General features: G+C 46.6%; 1 long non-coding RNA gene across 1 annotated transcript; it reads left to right on the top strand.

Annotated features, from left to right (window-relative positions):
- Positions 1-309: 309 nt before the first annotated feature.
- Positions 310-2,324, top strand: LOC139832056 (uncharacterized). The gene is made up of 3 exons (XR_011746555.1): positions 310-941; positions 1,027-1,333; positions 2,116-2,324. It is a non-coding gene; the product is annotated as an uncharacterized lncRNA (long non-coding RNA).
- The last annotated feature ends 6,593 nt before the right edge of the window (positions 2,325-8,917 follow it).

Genomic DNA, 8,917 nt, shown 5'->3' with positions numbered 1-8,917 from the left:
CAATAAAGTATGTTATATACTTCCGTATGGTAGTATATGAGACGTGGGTGAGTTACACCCAGGAGTAGGAAGTATTTATCATATATATATATATATATATATATATATATATATATATATATAGGGTAGCACTATTTTGCAACCGGTGCTCAGAATAATATTCTGAGCACCACCTGCCCTATATAGGACACAGACCCGATGAAAAGAGGGAAAAAAAGCCCACGCACCCCACTTCGATCTGGAAATCCCCCGAGCCCCCACCGTCCTACGCCAGCAACCCCGCCTCCGCCGGCCATCCCCCGGCGCCGCCAGCTGGCCCCGCCGCTGCGCCACCCCCGGCCGCTGTCCACCCCCGCCACCGCCAGCCAACCCCGCCGCCTGCCTGGACGCCCCGCGCCACCGCCTGGATGCCCACCGCTCCGCCACTGACGGCCCGCGCGCCACCGCGTCGAGGACCGCCGTGCCGCCGACTCGAGGGCTATCGTGCCGCTGCGTCGAGGGCTTCGCTGCTCTGCCCACCGCTGCGGCCGCCGCGCTCTGTTCCCCTGCCCGCCCGATGCCGGCCGACGCCATCTGCTGGGTGCTCCGCGATCGCGTCGCCGGCCACCTCCTTGCGCGCCGCGGGACTTCTCCCCGCGCGCCGCCGAAGACCTCCACCCCGCGCCGCCGTCCACCTCCACCTCGCGCCGCCGGCCAAATCCCCACGCCGCCGGCCGGAGACCTCCCCCACGCGCCGCTGGCCACCTCCCCCGCGCTTCCACGCCCCCATCCCCACGCGTCGTAGGGCCCCTGTCCTCGAGCGCGGCCACGGTCTGCCGTCCCCCATTCCACTGAGGTGCCGCTCTCCCTCCTACCCAGCTGCCGCTGGCGCCCTGGAGGTAAGATTTTTCAGTTCAGCGAAGCACAGTCTTCGATTCGCGAAAGTACAAGGCAATGACATGGTAAGTTCAAGAAAAAAATTGTATTGTTTCCAGCAAATCCACCTAAAAAATTGGAGATCTTAGAAAATCTATTTTTTTGCTGCAGTAATTATATAACCAAAAGTGCAAAAAATGCTTTTATAGAATAAAAAGCTCGAAATAATGGTCAGCCGATTGGAAATACAAATGTTTTGTGACATACCATGCGGCGGCGGGGGACCTCTAGGCATTGGCGCCCGGACAACCTAGCGGCGGAAGGGGAACGGAACAGTGGGAAGCAATTAATGGTAAGAACATGTATTTTGCCTCAGTACTTTTGCACTTAATATGATTGAATTGTCATCTTCTCTGATAGGAACTTGATGATTTTAACTTCCAAGATATTGCACCTATTTTTGCCTGACTATAATATGGTAATAATGTATTGTAAGGTTGTCTTATGTCCTATGATGGCCACTTAACAGAGCCACCTCTTGCAAACATTTAATATACTCTCCTATCATTTATCAGTATGTAGATGGAAGATCATGCTGACTTGAGATTAATGTTTACAACTCTTTCTAATATATGAGAATGTAATGACATTTGTCTGTTATGTCAAATGCTAGAAATATGTCGTGGAGTCCGTAAATTAATTCATTCACCCTATGCACTTGTATTAGATGTGAGATGTTCCTGAAATGTATTGACACTTCTCTACTGTCCTTATTCGGGAGCTGTGTAGTTTTTATCTTAGGTCTGATGTACTCCCAAACAAGGATTGTTCTCAGGTAACACATGTGCTGCCCCAACCCAACCCCCGCGCCGGCGACCAGAAGCCCCCGCGCCGGTAACACATGTGCTGGCCCGGATCCCCTGCCGCCAGTCCCACCCGAGCCGCCCGGACCTCCATTCGTCGTGCGCAGAATCCCGCCGGCAGCCTCGGCCTCCCATCCCCGTCCGTCCCCGCAACGCTGCTTGGAACCTCAACCGCCGCCTCCCGTCCCCCGGCGAGTGCTCTGACCGACGCCATCCGCCGCTCCCTGCCAAGCGAGCCAAGCTCCTTCCCCGTCGATGGCGGACCCCCGCGCCCAGACCACGCGCGTCCCTACTACCGGAGCTTATCCTTGTTGCCATCAGCATCGGGCCGACGCACTTCCTCTTCTGCGATTTTGATTTAGTTCCTGTTGCAGTGTACATTTCTTGTTCATTTTAGGTTGAACTTCTGAATGACATCCACTTGAACTTAGAATAAGCATCAATTTGGGCTTTCCTGTGATAGCACAAGTGCAGACCGATGCTATGTCATGTTTGGAGGGGCCGCAACTGATCTTTTTTATGAGAGCTACAATTGACTTTCTGGTCTGAAATTTGTGTTGATTCTCTCTCTGAACTTGTTAGTGCAGCAGCTGTTCTGCTCTCTTTATTCTCTACTGCAGCTTGCGCGTGCTAGCTAAAGCATCTATGTACGTGTGCGTTTCTAATTCTCTCATACATATTCTCTCTGTATCTCTATGCATATGTGCAGGCTAATAGATGCTAGCGCATAAGTCCAATCGTATAGTAGTAGGAAGTGCAAGTTTATGATTTTGGAATTGTAAAATTTTCTGAATCTGGAAGTGAATCTGGAAGTTTTGCAGAGTGTATTGCTTCCTTTTTAGATAACAATGACGCTCTGGTGCAGTTCACTGTCTCCTCGATCTTGCATAATTATTTTTTCTATGTTGTTACATTGAACTGCGGCTGCAGCTATGCAAAATCTAGTTCAGAAATTTTATTATATGTACTGCTGTGAACTAAAAGGTTATTCTGTCGAGAGGAAAAAAGTTGTACTCGTTCATCGTTTACCGTATGTTTTTTAAGTATCACATAGTGACTACTAGAGAAGTTTGTATCGTATTTCCCATTGTTACTCTTGTGTACTGCCCGATGCCACCAGCTTGTACTTTCCGGTTGATTATTTTGTAGCATTTTGTTAATTGTATTATTATTTTGTAGCATTTTGTTAATTGATTATTTTGTAGTATTTCCCAAATTTTTATTCTTGCGGATAATTTTGTTATTATTTCTTTTTTATTGGCCCTTACTGTAATTCCTAAAATTGATGTTTTCCACTTCCGAAAAAGTTTGAGCACGGTGGCGGGGCGGTTGTTACATTGTTTTCAGTATTGTCCTATTGGTATTCTTCATAAAAATTATCTCGTGGAAAATGCGAGCCGCGATTCCGATAAGTACAAGTAGTGACTACGGGAAGTACAAACAAACATCACAGTCCGCCTTGCAGTGCATAAAAATAAATAAACTCATCAATAAAAATTATTCTGTCGGTATCCTTGATAGATTGATAGAGCATGATAGATTGATAAAGCATGCAGTTCAACCTTCATAGAGCGGACATTTCAACTTTGACAGGCGCGCAGGTCAACCTTGCAAGTAGGCACTTTAACATTTCGAAAAACCGCGTCGGACAGTTTAAGCTCACTGCATGAGCAGTGCAAGCTCATGTCACCAGGCAGATCAATGCTCTAGTTTTTGGTGGGTGAAAATCTATTGTGCAAATCTCATCGTTTTGATCACCGACCACCTCAATCGTTGGCACCAAAAGATTTATATGATAGAGTATGAGTTTAATTTAATTACCTACTACATTTCACAACAAATCAAGGGATCACCGACCACCTCAAGGGATTTCGCACGAGCAGTACACCCACTTAATATAGAAAAGTACAAGAAACTCGACAAAGTTCAAATGTAGAAAAAACAAAATAATCCCATCATCGGCGAGGAAGTACGTGAAGTGATTCCGAGAAGTACAGGCGGAGACAATAGGAAGTCTGGATGTAAGTGGACGCGTCCACGGAAGAGCCTGCTTTATCCGCGTTAGCCGCAAGTGCAAAATGCAGGATAAGCAGGTGCCTGCGGACGCGTGTACGCGGACAGACGCAAGTTTGACAGGTTCCTGCGTCCGCGCGCGCGAGCTCGGGTCCATGCCCATGGCGCTCCTCTCTGCCGCGAAGACACGCCTCTTCTACCACGATTCACCAGAGCGGCCTACACCATGCGGCCCCGCAGCGCGAGGCTGGTGGCGCGAACGCTGCGCCGTAGCGGAGACCGCGTCGGCGCCGTCGGGAACGAGCGGCAGGAAGCGCGCGTTCTGGTGGCGGGCGGCGGCATCGGCGGGCTGGTGACAGAAGGGGTGCGAGTTCGAGCGCGTCAACGGGACATCAGCGCGACGACGGTGGCCGGCGGAAAGGAGGAGCGCACGACGTTGGCCGGCCAGGTCTGGTGCGCGCGGCGGGGGCGAGCGTCCAAATCGAGATGGCGCAGTGCCGGGGACGGGGATGGAGAGGAGGTGGCAGGGGCGGGCAGGCGCTTGGGTCATACCGGCAGAGAGAGGAGGGGAGGGCTGCCGAGAGCCGGCCGTCGGTGAGCCGCTCCGGCTGAGCAGCAGGTCGGCGAGCGGCGGCGGCGGCGCTCGCGATCTGACAGCTGCAGTGGGGAATATGCGGTGCGGGGGTGGGCCAAGAGGGCAAGGCAGGACTGGGCCACAAAGCCCGCTTTGAGATAGCAGGTTTTCCACAACGCCACAAGGCCTTTTTTCCGCGGCGCGGCTTTGCGGGCCTGCGGAAGCCTGCAGCCACTCTCATCCAGAACAGGAAGTACAAGCGGTAATTACATGAATTAAAAGTGTTCAAAGAAAAATACTCCCACCTAAGTTCACATAGGAAAAAACAATAATAATCCCATCACCCGTAAAGAAGTTCATATACTTGACAATGAGAAGTACAACCATTCAACACGAGCAATACACCCACTTAATATAGGAAGTATAAGAAACCCGACAAAGTCCAAATGTAGAAAAAACAAAATAATCCCGTCATCTCCAAGGAAGTACGAGCAGTGATTCTGAGAAGTACAGATGAAGACAACAGTAAGTACAAGCGGTAATTACATGAAGAAAATACCCCCACATAAGTTCACATAGCAACATTGTGAAGTTCAAATATTAAGATCCGGGAAGTGCATAATCTCTTAAAGTAGAATATAGGTACAATCTAACATTATCATTTTGAAGCACACATGCTAGTTTTTGTAAAACACACTAGTATCAAAACATTTCCAGGAAGTACAACCACGAAGGCCAAGCAGTACAAAGACATGTCGTGGGAAGTTCAGATGCGCGTGGTTGTGCTGAGCATTTTGTGTGGTCATGGACCTCAAACGAACACCGTATGAGAAACTTATAGTCATTTTACTGAACACTTTCTTGAAACAGCGCCGAGAAGTACAACCGCATTTCCCTAGAAGTGCAAGTTCGTGTCGAAGGAAGTTCAATGCTCTGTTTTTACGGGGCGGAAATCTATTGTTCAAATCTCATCGATTTGATCACTAACCACTTCAATCATTGTCACCAAAAGCTTTATGTGGAAGAGTATATGTCTAATTTCATTACCTACAACATTTTACAACAAATAAATGGATCTAATCTATTAAATTCAAATTGTTATCCCACAAAATATACGGGAAACATGATTTCAAAACTTCTAAAATTACTTTCAAATCGTTTGGAGTTAGCAAAAATGGTAGATACGAAAAAGATGCGTCATTTTGAGACCTTTACAACAGTATATCATTTGCATTGTTTAAATATACCGCATGGAAATCGCGGGGAAAATCATTTGGTGCCCGTCACATAAAATAGGCGGACAGTAATTCGTGTTATTCTATTAAACTGTAAGGAATTAGAGAAAACAATTGGAATAAGAAAGTTGCGCCTAGTCCATAGCTTTCCAACGCCATATCATTTGCATCATTCCGATATACGGTTGAAACAAATCATCCAAATTACTGTCCGCTCGTTTTTTGAGTACGTCCGAATTTCGGTATTTTCAAAACTGTTCAAAAACTGTGAGGATTTTGAAAAAACATAAAACATGAAAAAGTTGCGCAATTTCATTATCTTTCCAACGGTATATCATTTGCACAGTTTCGATAAGCGATTCAAAAACCGAACTAAAAGTTCGTTTTCTGGCCATATAGAAGCGTTTTCGTATTTTAAAAATTAAATTTAAACCGTGCAAAATCTGTGAAAAGTGTGAACGTGAAAAAGTTGCGGTTTTTCATTATCTATCCAACGGTATATCATTTTCATAGTTCCGACAAATGGTTGGGAAACACGAAGTAGAATCAGTAGCTCTGAAGAAAATGGGAAGTTCAGGTAAGTTCGACAGAAAGTTGAACCCTGTTATCCGGGAAGTACAACCTTGTGTCCAGGGAAGTACAAGTCGGTGCTCAGAATATTATTCTGCAACCGGTTGCAGAATAGTGCTGGTGTATATATATATATGTATATATATATATATATATTCTATAGATAGTCAACTTAGATAGCTCAACGTGGAATAATCTCGAAAAGGTAACACAAAATCAGTAGAGGAGCGAGGACTTTTTGGTCTAAAAAAAAGAGCATGTGCAAGGACCTAGTGTGCCACTCATATGCAAAAAATCTTATCAGTTGAACATCAATCCACTAAGGTAGATCTCTAACATCTATGATCCTTGTTAATACGTCAAGAAGTTGGATTCATATCATGGCTCCATGAAATTTGAATCCATGATGATGAAGATTGGATATTAGTAGAAACTAGCAAAAAAAACGTGTGTTGCACCGGAAGAGAACAATTACTCAAACGTTTCAGAAACCATCTGTGTTTGACGCTTCTTGTCTTTGTCACAATTATTGATGGTGCTCACGTTTCTCCTATTCATGATCAACATAAGCATACCTAACAAGATTAGATTGCAAGTTGCCCGTAGCACTGTTTCTCTTATGATTTTAATAGATTGTTTCACTGGCAGAAAACACCACCCAATAGCTATTGAAAATTTACCTCCCCGTACATAGAAACAAATGAACTGGTTTTCCTACGGCCTACCATCTCCTGTCCTGCTCCTTCTACTCCCTTGCTTCAGAAACACTGCAGATTCAGTTTTGTGCCTGTGGGCAAACAAATAGCGAGATATTGAAAAACTTTGGCATGAAAAGAGGGAGAAAATCGTTGTAAAACTATTAATTGTACTAAAATATATAAGTGAAGTTAGTCGTCAACCTAAATAGATGCATCAATGCACCGGAGTTAACTGTGGTGATCCTAACTGAAAACCTATACCAACTGAACCTACCGTATTGCAATTCTGCAATTCTTTCCTATAGTTATTCTTGCTTTCTTATATAGGCTTGAAGCAACCTATGTAGAACCTGCAGAAACTACCTGGAATAGGAATAGGAATAGGAAATAACAAGCCACATGAATTTAGCAATCTCATCCCAAAAATAGAAATATCCTGTCATCGTACATAGCATTGCGTCAATTTCAATTGAGAATTTACTATACCTGAATCACGTGCATGCTGTTGAGCTGCTTCTGTTGCTTCAGCTTCAGCTACGGGAGCAATGTCAAGATGTAGCAGATCTTCGGGCCTGGCAATGTCGAGCTGAGGCGCTATATAGGAAAGAGTTGCAGAGTTCTATGGAGCAGAGTTTCCTAGTCCATCTTGGAACAGAGTTTAGTTGGGAGTTGCGACCAGCCAGGATACGACAGCAGCACGCAATGCGCATGGGCGCCGCTGATCCGCCCCGTTCTGTCAATGTGACGGCCACCCTTGTTGTCCATCGGATGCAGAAGCTTCACCATTGGTTCCACACCGTCAAGTTGATGCCTACTGCCGTGTTCTGCCCAGCTTCCGACTGCTGCCGACGCCAGAATCCCCGCCGGCAGGATTCCTGCACGTCTGCGTGGACTGCAAATAAATTCCTTGCGCGCCCCCGCCACACTCCCGTGCGCGCCCCGCCGTCCGCGGCGGACCAACACGGCAGCACCCCTGGGGAGAAGCCCGACCCGCCCCGACCCGGACCTGCCCCGCCCACGCCGCTAGGAGAAGCCCATCCAGATCTTGTCGCTGGCTGGCTACCTGATGCAAATGTCGCCCGCGCTGCTCTCATAGCTCGGCCCTCCCCTCGTCCTCTGTCTCTCTAGAGATGCCGCACACATGTTAGGACATGTGGCGATGCTGGAGCGGCAGCGGCGCTGGAGTTCATCGGCGTCGGTATCGATTTCGAAAATACGCATGAGATGCGATCCACGTCAGGGTCTTGACAAAGATCTACATCGTGGCAGGATGAGAATATCGCTCTGTTTCTTGTTTGATCGTCCGTGCCTTCCCCAATGTACAGGCTGTCGAGGAGAGCTCATTGAGGTCTCGATCTGCACCAGAACCGGACCGATGCGGGACAGAAGAGTACCCACTTGCGGGACGGGAAAGAGGACGACTGACACGGTTTCATCGCTCGGAGACGCATAAAACTCGCTCGCCCTAGGCCCATATTGTTTGTATAGGCCCACTTCGTTGGCGCAGGCCGAGACACAGCGGACAACGGAACCAAAGTCAATGTTACTGATTAATTAAGCGGTGTCAATGCTTGTAAATTTCACAGAAAAACATGGATAATTAAAAAACGGACGAAAAATTAGGGAAGAAACGTTACTTCCTTTATTAGTAGGTGTATATATTTCAACCTAATTAGATTCCCCCCGGAGTGGAAACGACCTTTGGGGCCGCGCAAATGAGATGTTACTTCCAATGAGGCTATCATCAATTTGGGTTCAGCCGAGATCCATCTAGAAAATAGAATAATACATGGAGTAATATGCAAAGTGTCCACCTTCTCCAAAGATCAGATTGGTTCTTCACATCTCCCTTCTCCACCTTCTGGACCATTGTTTAACCCAAAACACACTTGCCACTCCTTTGGTCATGACTACTTCTGCATGTCCCATGTATTATCTATATTGATATCTTGTCCAAAATCAGATATTCTTTGATTTGGAAATTAATGGTTATGTTGTAAAGGTTTATAGATTTTAATTGAGACCACTTGGACTCAATCTAGTCGCTATGTGGATGCAACCAATAGGATTAATGCTAACTAATGTTCTGGAGGAAATCCTATGATCAAA

This window comes from Lolium perenne, chromosome 6 (genome assembly GCF_019359855.2).
Source record: "Lolium perenne isolate Kyuss_39 chromosome 6, Kyuss_2.0, whole genome shotgun sequence".
Classification (NCBI taxonomy): domain Eukaryota; kingdom Viridiplantae; phylum Streptophyta; class Magnoliopsida; order Poales; family Poaceae; genus Lolium; species Lolium perenne.
Note: the sequence above shows the minus strand (reverse complement) of the source record. Positions and strands in the feature narration are given on the sequence as shown.